Source organism: Zingiber officinale, chromosome 11A, assembly GCF_018446385.1.
Source record: "Zingiber officinale cultivar Zhangliang chromosome 11A, Zo_v1.1, whole genome shotgun sequence".
NCBI classification, from domain to species: domain Eukaryota; kingdom Viridiplantae; phylum Streptophyta; class Magnoliopsida; order Zingiberales; family Zingiberaceae; genus Zingiber; species Zingiber officinale.
Genome location: NC_056006.1, coordinates 23,071,491 through 23,083,245, shown reverse-complemented (window position 1 = coordinate 23,083,245; position 11,755 = coordinate 23,071,491).

Here is an 11,755-nt window from a genome sequence, read left to right as displayed (position 1 = left end):
GCTCGTACTGAGGACCAAGTTCAGGAGAAAGAGGGGCCAGACTCAACTGAGCCCAATCTTTCTGAAGTTGTTGCCCAACTTCAGAAACAAGTAGCTGAGCAGCAGCAAGTAATTGCCAATCTAATGGCAAATCAACAACCAGTCCCTCCTACTCCTCAAACAGTAACTGTGGAGACTCCAGTGATAACTGAGGTTCCACCAGCTGCCCAAGGAGTCATCACAGCACACCAGAGACAAGAATCCTACCTCATTCAGTGGCTGAAACTGAAACTAGAGAGTTTCTCAGGCACAACTGAGCCCTGGGATGCCCAGGCTTGGTTCAAAACACTAGAGAGCACCATGGAGCTTCTTGACTGGCCAGAAGTCGAGAAAGTTAAGTGTGCCTCCTTCTGCCTGACTGGAGACGCACGCATGTGGTGGGAGAGAGTAAAGAGCAAGAGGGCAATCAATCAGATGAAATGGATTGATTTTGAGACAGAATTCTACGACGAGTTCTTTCGCCAAAAGATCACCAACAAGCACTACGAGGAGTTTATGGAGTTCAGACAGGGGGATCTGACAGTGGAGGAAGCAGTTAAGAGATTCAACAGGCTAGCTCGTCTCTGCCCAGAACTAGTAAGTACAGAGAAAGAGCGAGTCAGACTAATGCTCAGGATGCTGAAGCCTGTGATATCACTTAATGTGAGCAGTGGAACTCATCAGCCCATAACTGGAGAAGAGTTGGTCAGTAGAGCCTTAGTAGCTGAGCACTATCTGAACAGCATGAAGGCACAAAGAGAGCAGCACAAGCCAATCAAGATGGAGACCAAGACTAGGGGAAATCAGAAACCCCAGTTAAATAATCAGAACTGGAAAGGCAAGGGTACTAAAAGGAAGCAGTGGGATTCAGGAAGTAACCAGAAGGGAGGACCAGAAAACAAACAGACTAAGCTTTTTCCCTGCCCCAAATGTGGGAGAACACATCCAGGAGCCTGCCTCTTGGGTAAGACTGGATGTTATTCTTGTGGTCAAGAAGGACACATGGCCAAACAGTGTCCTAACAAGTTCAAAGCACCCCAGCCACAGCCAATACAATATGGAGCCAAGCCTCAACTACATTATATGCCTGCAACTCTGGAAGGACCTCAGATCAGTCAAGGAAGGTTGGAAGCTCCACCAGTTCCAGCCTTTGACAATGCCAGAGTATTCTCCCTTACCAAAGAGGAAGCTGCTAGTGCCTCCACGGTCGTAACAGGTCAAGTAGTTATTTTTCAGCATATAGCTACTGCACTATTTGATACTGGGGCGACCCATTCTTTTGTATCCATACCTTTTGCCAAAGAACTACAGGTACCTACAGAAAACATGAATTTCAAGTTCCTGACAACTCTGCCTTCTGGGGAAGTCATGGAATCCAGTCAATGGCTTCGGTCTGTACCAGTCAGAATTTCAGACCGAGAGCTATGTGTTAATCTGGTAGTCCTCGCTATGCAGGATTTCGATATCATTTTTGGTATGAATTTCCTCAGCCAGTACAGTGCTTCAGTGGACTGCCGCAGAAGGAAGGTGATCTTTAGCCCTGAAGGTGAACCTTCCTTTGAATTTACAGGAGTACCAAAGAGGAAGACCCAGAAGTTCCTCTCTTCTCTCACAGCTCACCAGATGTTAACTAAAGGGTGTGTTGGTTTTCTTGCATTCATTGTGAGTACAGAAGAAGAAGAAAGACCTAAGCAGGAGGAAGTTCGGGTAGTCTGTGAGTATCCAGAGGTATTCCCAGAAGAGCTACCTAGACTACCTCCCAACAGAGAAGTGGAGTTTGAGATTGAACTGGTTCCTGGTACCGGTCCAATTTCAAAAGCTCCATATCGCATGTCTCCAGCAGAGCTAAAAGAGTTACAAGAGCAACTTCAGGAGCTACTTGACAAGGGTTTCATTCGCCCTAGTCACTCACCATGGGGAGCTCCTGTGTTGTTTGTCAAGAAGAAGGATGGATCTATGCGGATGTGCATAGATTATAGGGCTCTGAATCAGGTGACCATCAAGAACAAGTATCCACTGCCCAGGATCGATGATTTATTTGATCAATTGAAAGGTGCAACAGTGTTCTCCAAGATAGATCTGCGCTCTGGGTACCATCAGTTGAAAGTGAAGGAGAGTGACATACCCAGAACAGCTTTCAGGACCAGATACGGACACTACGAATTCGTAGTCATGCCTTTTGGTGTGACTAATGCACTGCAATCTTCATGGACTTGATGAATAGAGTGTTCAGAGAATACCTCGACAAGTTTGTCATTGTGTTCATAGACGACATTCTAGTCTATTCCGAACTTGGAGGAGCATGACACGCACTTGAGAATAGTTCAGACCCTTCAACAAAAGCAACTCTATGCTAAATTCTCAAAGTGCGAGTTCGGTGAGCAGGTGGCATTTCTAGGTCACATTGTTTCAAAGAAAGGCATTCAGTAGATCCAGCAAAGTAGAAGGGGTCAGCATGGAAGAGACCCAAGAATGCTGGAGATGAAGCTTCCTTGGTTTAGCTGGGTACTACAGAAATTTGTGGAGGACTTTTCCGGGATAGCCTCTCCACTTGCCCTCACTAGGAAGGATAAGAAGTTTGAATGGTCGGATAAATGTGAGCGAGTTTTCAAGAACTCAAGAGGAGACTGACCAGTGCTCTATCTTGACTGTTCCAGAGGATGACAAGAGTTTTGACATCTATGGTGATGCTTCCAAGATGGGCTTAGGAGCTGTACTCATGCAGGAAGGAAAAGTTATAGCTTATGCTTCCAGACAACTCAAAGACTACGAGAAGAACTACCCCACTCATGATCTTGAGCTGGCAGCTGTGGTCTTTGCACTGAAACTCTGGCGACACTATTTGTATGGAGTCCAATGCAGAATCTTCACAGACCATCAGAGTCTTAAGTACTTCTTCACTCAGAAGGACTTAAACATGAGGCAGCGTAGGTGGCTAGAGTTGGTCAAAGATTATGACTGTGAAATCCTCTACCACCCAGGTAAAGCTAATAAAGTGGCAGATGCACTAAGCAGAAAATCCAGTGCATCCTTGATGTCCTTATCATCATTAGCCCTGCCACTACAGAAGGAGTTGTCAGATTTCGGACTTGAAATTATTTATGGGCAACTTTCTGCATTGACCCTAGAGTCAACCCTACTTGAGGATGTACAGAAAAAGCAAAGCAAAGATCCAGATATTCAAAAGATCAAGCAAGGGATACAAGAAGAAGGAAGTTCAGAATTTCGAGTATCAGACAGTGGAATTCTTTATCAGGGAAATCGCCTTTGTGTTCCCAATGATGAAGAGCTGAGAAAGAAAATTTTAGAAGAAGCCCATAGTACACCATACTCCATGCATCTTGGTTCTACCAAGATGTACTAAGACGTGAAACAGAAGTTCTGGTGGTCTGGACTCAAAAGAGATGTAGCTAAATATGTCAGTACCTGCCTGACATGTCAGAGAGTCAAAGCAGAACACCAGAGACCAGGAGGGATGCTACAACCTCTCTCAATACCAGAGTGGAAGTGGGAAGACATATCTATGGACTTCATAACAGGTCTCCCAAGAACCACGAATGGATATGATGCAATATGGGTAATAGTAGATAGATTGACCAAGTCTGTCACGCCCCCAAAGGAGTCCTTACCGAAAAATTTCGGCAGCATCTCCCCTGTACGGGTGACAATCTGAGACATACATACATACAAAATACATCAGCCACATACGACTGGAATATATATACACAACCACGCAGTTATATAATCAGCCCACTCGGCTGGAACAGAAATAAACACAACCACGCAGTTATATGATATATAGTAATCAGCCCACACGGCTGTACTAAAATCAACGCAGCGGAAATCACAATCAACGATCACAAAACACAAATCAACTGACTGCGAGCCGGCTCGGCTTGACACAATAATATCAAACCAAATACAAGAGAATACAAATATATAAACAAGTACAAAACCCAAAATACACATAACGTAAGAAATACCGAAATCGTAAAGTCGTCCTCGAATGTGCTTGTTATGCATTTTGGATTTTCGAGATTTATCTGATACCAATTTTTGGTATCGGAGTAGGTACGATGCCTATTATTCGTGTTTTGGAATTTCGTGATTCGGTTTTCTTGATGTGACTTTTCAGATTTTGGGACCAGGCAGCAGCAGGACATCTCCAGGCTATAGGAGGTATGTTTGCATATTGTTATCATACATTTCTGTTGGTGTATGTACTGTTGTCCATATAGTTATGATGTGTTTTAGTGTTCTCTTGTTAGTACTTGCCTATTTGTTTGTAGCATGCATTGCATGTGTTGGGTCAATCACTGATCACGGTTGACCTAATGGAGATCAAGGAGTACAGTCTCAAGGGATTTGTCGTATCATACTACCAGTAGTGTTAGGGTCTGTTATTACGAGTTGGTTGAGAGTTAGGGACATATACCAGTCTCTGTTACTATACTTATGTCGACTCAGTTTGTATTACTCCGGTTGGTTAGATCAGTTTAGGATTGAGTTACCTGATCGACTTGTGTAGTTGTGGATTGATTTATCTTAGTTGGTTTCGTACTCGTGTTATTTTGATTAGTAGAGTATTGATTTACTCCTGTTGGTTAGGTTTGTAGATTACCCTCGTTGACTTGGGTAGTGATGAATCGCTTTTACCTTAGTTGTTTTTGACGAGGATTGATTTACCCTTATTAGATCAGTTAGTTGACGACCGATTTATTTAGCAGTTCGATCATTAGGGTATCGTCATACTCTATTTTTAGAGATTCTGATCTTTGGTGTTGCTTGTGCTTAGTTAGATATTTTAGGAAGCACATTTGAGTGCATGACTTGTACCATTGTAGAGAAGACTGAATTAGTCGTATACCATTTTCGGCTTGGTCAGTCTGTAGAGGATTGTCGTATCCGATTCCATGGGGACTTTGACCATGGACGGTCTGTACCTGGTAGGATGACTTAGAAGGTACACTCAGATAGGATACCGTACGGTATGGAAAAGTGTAAAGCTACCTGCTTAACACTTATGAGATACATCCATTACTAGGGGGTCTGAGTTGGAGAGTACATTTGGATATATGATTTGTACTGGCGTAGGAGAGTTGAAGTTAGCTGTTTAACTTTTACGTGACCCGGTACCACGTGAAGTTAGAAGCAAAGAAAATTTTTGGAGATCAGGTCATCACTTAGGGATTTCCTTGAGGTGTTTGGAGAGAGAGTAGTTCTCTACTTCTTTTGGTAGCCTGATGGTTTATAAGGCGATGTAGACTCGCCTAACGCTGTTCCATGGGAGATCCTGACTCATGGAATTATTGGATATGATTAGATATCCTTGATGTACCTAGTGATCTACGACCTGTAATGATACGGAGGTAGTGGTATTAGTTAAGTAATACCTAGGAGTTCCGATCATAACTAGGTATAATTTCAGATGATGATCTTTGAAGGGTAGAGCGTCAATTGATAGATATTTTGATCAGCTATTTAGTTGTAGCATTCCTCTGTCTTTGTGTTTACTGCTCGATACTGGAGGTTGCTGAACCTCAGGGTGGAGCAATCACAGTATGATGGGGTACAAGACAATGGTTAGACGACTCAACTAACATTGTCTCTATTAGGTGGCTTAAGACCTTGACCACGTGATCATTTTACCAGATCTTGTAGTTTATATCTCATATTAGAGGGTTTGATCTTTTATCGATATTTGTCGACGGACATTTATGGGAGGATTATGAGAGTTGTAGAGATATCTTTGTGATGAGTGGACTCTCAGCCAGAAGGTGGTGTGAATCTTTGGACTTGGGATTGACATTCTTTTACTGTGGATATTTGATTATCAAAAAGGATGAGATGATGAGATTTGACAGATCTTATGGATACATTTAGTTTATTAGCAGTAGGTGTTGAGGGTTGGATGCTTTCCTTTGACCCTATCTTTGTTTAGGAGACTATCTGGTAAGATTGATTGATAACGTGGAATGTTGAACCTTGGTGGATATTGGGAGATCATATGTGGTGATAGGTTGTCCTTTGATGGTCTATTAGTGGATATTTGACTTGATGATATACTATTTGGTACTTGAGGTTGATAGTGACACGAAGAGTGATATGTCTGTGATATTATGGATTTGATGATTTGTGGTTGGTGGTCCGATCATAGGTTTGCTGTTGGAGATCTTACGGTTGGGTGTGCCTGTTGTACGTACATTATGAGTCCTCAGTCTTATCATTTAGGTATACCGTGCCTAGATGTTTTCATGGACTCAGTGTGCTTGGTATTCTTAGGGTGATTGGATCAGTTTTCATCGTCTTTATTGACGATGCTGTGATTTATTCCTGGTTCGAGGTGGATTATGTACACTATCGTTGCGTAGTTCTAGAGATGTTTCGACGGGAACATCTACATGTGAAGTTAGTAGTACATATTGTGATTGTCTTTTACGAGTTTTTGGGGCACGTTGTGTTTAGTAGAGGATATTAGTGGATTCACAGGTGTTAGGCGATTACCAGTTGGGAGTGGCCGTAGTGTATACTGGAGACTTGCTATTCCTTTGATCTGGCTTGATATTATCGAAGATTGATTGAGGGTTTCTCCAGAATTGTTATATCGTTGACTAGACTGTCTATGATGGGTATGGAATTTTCCTGGATAGATGTTTACGAGATTAGTTTTAGGAGTTGAAACGAAAAGTTATTAACTGCACCGTCTTAGTTGTACTTTCTAGTGTAGACGGATTTGTACTCTACACAGATGTATCGTACCTGGGGTTCAGTGCAGTTTCGATATAGCATGAGCGGAGTGGTCTCGTGCTAGTAGTGAGAATTCTCGTGTAATGAGAATAAGATTCTTTATTTCCTTGGGAGATTATGTGTGTTTCTGAGTCACTTCTTATCCGGGAGGAGTTACTGCAGGAAACCCATTGATCTGGATTTGTGGTACATTCGGTTGACACCTGATGTATGGAGACTTGGAGTACTCTTATTGGTGGAACGATATGAAGAAAGACATCGCGGATTTTGTAGCTTGATGTCTATTATGTCAGCAAGTGGAGGCTGAACATCAGTGATTAGTAGGATTATCTCCGTTGATTTGGATACTGAAGTGGAGTTGGGAGCATGTTATGACGTATTTTGTTGTGGGATTACCCAGGACATGGAGAGGATATAAGGGTTTGGGTAATCATTGTTGGACGACGACTTACTCCCTAGCTATTGATTTGTAGGATAAATTCTTTTGGACTGAGTAGTAGGATTATACTCTAGAGAGATTATCGGACCTTATGGTATATCTCTGAGTATTGTTTTGGATGGAGCAGTATATGAGTATGTTGCTTGGTGGTTACCCTTGGATGAGGATCCCTGAGTTGACCAGTAAATTTGGGGACCAAATTTTTATTAGTGAGAGAGAATGTAAGATACTATAAAATAAAATAATTAAAGTTATTGGACGAAAAATCTTATGGGATTTTTCTGGAATTTTTAGAAATTTTTCGGGAATTAAACGGACACCGTATGACCCGTTTTGAGGGGATGAATTTGGGGTACAGTAGAATCCTGTTTGGAATACACCATTTAAGTGGGAGTTGATTGAGGAATCAACTTTAGGTTTAATTATTTTAACTTAAGGTTGGATTTAATTAAGGTTATGTATATAAGTTTTATTTTATTTTATTTCATTTTCCCCGTTTTCTTCCCTTTCTTTGCCCGATCTTTCTCCTCACATCGCGCCCGAGCCCCTCTCTCTCTCTCCAGAGATTTCTCGCCTCACCGACGTCGAGCTCACGATCGCCGGCCATCTTCCTTCGGGTAGGGCTAGGGCAAAGACTCCATTGGCTCCTCTTGCGATCCTTTCCCTTTCTCTCTCTCTCTTGGTGATGCCTTCATCACGCCTTTGGCGTCGATCAACAGAGCATCCTTCGGCGCCGATTAGCGGAGCATCTGTCGGCGTAGATCCGGTCTCTAATGGCCCTTCTTCGGCCTCCGGCGAGAGTGATCGATTCCCCTTTTGTGCGCCATCAACCGACGTGTAGATCGGCGCCAGCCCTAGTTGCGGACCTCTGGTGCTCGCCGGAAGCTGTGCGTGCGAGCCGGAGACAAGGGTGAGTTTCTTGAGCCTTTCTCCAATCCATCTCCTTCTTGCACTGGTACTGACCACTGATCCCCAATACGGGCAGTTGCTAACTCCGATCGCCATGGCTAGCCGTCGCCCTGTTCCTTACGCACCTGTGCCCTAGATCGGACCCCTCCACTCCGGTCAACTGATGCCGGTGACTATGGTGTTACTCCAGTTGTGCTCCCCTCATCAAGAAGATGACTACGGATGGATTTTGGCTACTTGTGGCTTGTTGTAATCACTAGACCTCTACTGTGAGCATCATCTTGCCCAAGATTTAGTGCTCGTTGTCATTTTCTGGGGTTCTGATATGAAGTTGTTGGGCATCTCCCCAAACATCATCGATTTGGCTAGAAATCAGGATTCAACAGAGGGTAAGTTGGTTGGATTTCGTTGATGAATTGATATTTGAATCTAATGCTCATATGTTGAGATGTTGGTTGTATTTTAGGATATTTGTTTGGGAGTGCAGCAACCCCACCTTACCCTAGTTACCAATTTCCAACAGAGAATCGACTAAGGAGAAGTCTTTGGATTCGGGTAAGTTTGGATAATGTTTATGCTTGATGTAATGCTACTTGTTTGTATTTGATTGGGAGGTTAATTTAAGTTTATTATGATTGATAATGGGATGGATTGATTCATGGGTGTAGGGTTTTGTGCTTCCTTAGATTTATGAGTGATGTGATGTAGATTGGAGGAATTATTGTGGTTAGATTAATCGAGGTGGATGAACTATGTAGATTTCATTCCTGAGGTTAGTAGATGATACATAGATTAAATCATGGGATGTTGGAGTTTGTGATTGATTGTGGTTTGATGATTTAGTTGATAGGTTGATGATGATGTTAGGTTGTTGTAGATTTATGATAGAGATTTATTATTGGATTAGAATATATGTGGGGATTTGATTAATGAGATGTTATGGATGTTTGGATTTGATCAGTGTGTATTGATTTTAGATGATGACCATGATTAAATTGATTAGCCCATGAATAGGATTGAAGTGAAGGATTGTGGATTTAGTTAAACCTAATTGGATTAAGGAATTAGGTTAATAATTTCGATTAGGGTTTACCCTAATTAGATTGGGGAGTTTATTTAGCTATTTGCTATCTATGTAATTAGCTAAATATGTCATGTGATCGCAGGACTCTATTTCAAGGCGGGCATCTCGACGCAGGATTACTTGACACGATCTACAGTTTAAGGCGGGTATTTCTTCCTTTGCCTCTATGTATTTTCTTTGAGCTTAGTGCATGGTTGTTGTTTGATGGATTATGTTACTTTACCTTATATCATGATCGGTTGCTATTTTTCCTGCATGATACTTATGCTTGACCCTTGTGATGATCTATTTAATTCATATACAGTCTTCACTCGTGATATCTACTCTGTTGTGATTACACGTGTAGAGTATGCCTTGTAGGGATTGTCGGGTTGTTGGTATTACCATGCTGATTGGGTGTATGATGTGAACTGTACATAGATGGGTATGTGTCATAGGAGTTATCTTGTTGACCGTACATTTACATGTGGTGTGTACATACGTATTTGTCATGTACTTTTGGAGGAGTTGTGTTGATTGTATGTTTAGAGTATATACACATGTCTGTTGTATTGTTATTGGAGGATACATGTTGATTGTACTTATCTTTTGTGTACATGTGTCTGGTGGGATTTTTGGAGATTTTTGGTTGATTATGCATGTGTAGTGTGTACATATGTTTGGTGGGATACGTGGAGGTATCATGACGATTATACTCATGTTGGAGGTATTTATGAGGTTTGGAGTTATTGCATGGATGATGATTTTATATATATATATATCATGTTCATCATTCATTGCATCTGATGACCATTGTCTCCCTTGTGGTTGAGAGAGTCATCAGTTGGTTTGGTTTAGCACCGCACACTCGGCCACTCATGGGTAGTGGTAGTTGGAGCAGTTGCTGCTAGTCCTGTCGTGCCACCCGGTCACGAGGTTTAGTGAGATCCGGCGTTGTGAGCAGTCAGGGACCCTGATGCTATTTAGCTAGATAGCTATTAGCGGACTGTCCGCCTCGACCACTATATAGTGGGCTGAAGGGTAGTACAGTCGTCACAGACCCAAGCCTCTCAGCCATACAGGGGTCGTGGTGTTCGGAGAGGTGGCGGGGGTGACCATGGAGCATGCATGCACTTTTGCATATGATGCACGGTGCATCTGGGGGTCATATTTGCATACATGCCTACTAGATACTAGTTGCATGTGTTTGTGGTATGTTGCATTTGTTTGCGATATGATTGTTGCATTTGGTTGCCATGCTGCATACATGTCATTTATTTTACATGTATATGCAGTCGTACTTATATTGCACAGGTGTCACGGGTATATCTGTTGCAGATCCGGTGAGTTTACTGATCATTGTACCATGTGTCGATTCCAGATTGGGTATGTATCTGTCATTATGTTAGTTGTGGTTTGTATAGTTTAAGTCAGGTTATTATGTCAGGTATGTTCAGATGCATTGATTATGATAGTATGATCATGTTCTTATTCCCTACTGAGACTGTATACTTGTGATCTCCATGTTTGTTTATTGACCATGCACTATCTTGTCTATTACCCGCTGAGTTACCTATACTCACCACCGCATGTATACATTTATGTTTTCAGGTAGATGGTTGGAGTGTCGCTCGGAGTATCCTGTCTGCCGGGTCCTACGTCATATCCGAAGACTGTGTTCATTTTCTATTGTATATTCTTTTCTTATTCGTGGCATTGTATTTGTGTTTAGCCATGTGGCTATCTTATTCTCTTGGTGTTGTATTTGTGTTTAAGCCGTGCCGGCATGCGTTGTATCTATTTGTCTTGTGTGGGCTTTCCGTTTTCGTTTTTCCGCTGTGTTGGTTTTTGGTACAGCCGTGTAGGCTGTTTTATATGTAACTGCGTGGTTGTGATTGTTTCATTCCAGCCGTGTGGGCTGTTATTATAACTGCGTGGTTGTGTATATAAATATTCCAGCCGCATGTGGCTGATGTATTTTGCTTGTAGTGATGCTTCATATTGTCACTGGTACAGGGGAGACTCTGCTGGATTTTTGTCTGGCAGGGACTCCTTTGGGGCGTGACAACAAAACCCAAAATACACATAACGTAAGAAATACCGAAATCGTAAAGTCGTCCTCGAATGTGACGTGGAACTGGCGGACAGGATCTCCAGGCGACTCCATAAACCCTTTGCCTGCTACCTGGTGAAATTACCAACATACGGGGTGGTGAGTATAAAGACTCAGCGGGTAATAGACAGATAGTGCATGAGTATAGTAAAGAACTAGAGATGCAAAGGCATACAGTCTCGTATGGAAATAGCAGATACTACAGTGATATCATAATAAGTGTCCATACCTGAAACCATATCCTAGGCTAGTGGTAGAAGGTAAAGTGTAGGAAAGTCCTGCTACAGTACTGCTCATAACTACATGGTATCATGTGAGGTATATACATGTCAACAGTAAGTAGGCCAGTGTTTAAACCCATATCACAGGTATAAATCTCAACCTATGTAAGCATAATAGCATAAATAAACAACAGCAGTATAATCTAGCAACAGCAGCATAGATAAGCAACAACAGCATAAGTAAA